The sequence below is a fragment of the Quercus suber genome, unplaced genomic scaffold (assembly GCF_002906115.3).
Source record: "Quercus suber isolate HL8 unplaced genomic scaffold, Cork oak 2.0 scaffold_414, whole genome shotgun sequence".
Lineage (NCBI taxonomy): Eukaryota > Viridiplantae > Streptophyta > Magnoliopsida > Fagales > Fagaceae > Quercus > Quercus suber.
In genome coordinates this window covers 280,819-281,535 of record NW_027069865.1, presented here as the reverse complement: position 1 = coordinate 281,535, position 717 = coordinate 280,819, and positions in this window count along the sequence as shown.

Genomic DNA, 717 nt, shown 5'->3' with positions numbered 1-717 from the left:
TAAATATATAAGATATAAAACCTAAAATAAAAAGAAAAGGAAAATAGTGATGATATAAAAAATTGTGAGAGTTTCAGAGGTTTTAGTTTATATATATATATATTGTTAGGTTTTAAAGACTTAGGATTTAATATATTTAGAATTCTAATATGTATTGTTGGCAAACCATAATCAAAATAGGTTGTTTAATTTTGTTTAGACTTGCTTAAAGTCGTGTTGTTTATGTAAAGTTGGAATCAAGTTGATGCAAAATTTAATGTGCATCTCGGCCTAACTCGATTGATTGAAGCTTAGGCTCGATCAATCGAAAATCGGGTAGATGCATTTTTTTTTTGCAGAATTTCCAACTCAGCCCTAACTCCTAAAACGTTTAGGGTTTTATGTTTTTGCCCTAGGTATATAAGGCAAACTCTAACCACGTTTTAGAGGTTGCTCATATTGCTGTTTGTGTGATCTGTGAGGAACTTTCCTTCACACAAACTTAGGATTATTAATGAGCAAATTTCTTCAAGAGCTTGATGATCATTCAGTTGCTGACATAAGAGCTTAAGTTAAAAGTGGGAGTGCTAAGTGGGATTGTAGTCTCGTGCTACTTGTGGGTGTCATAAGATGTAAGTCTAGATCTTATTGTAAAACTTCAATTCTTTCTATAGTGGATTCAAGTTTATCTTGAACAGCTAGATTAGCCTTCCCAAGTTTTTTACCGGTTTTATTTCA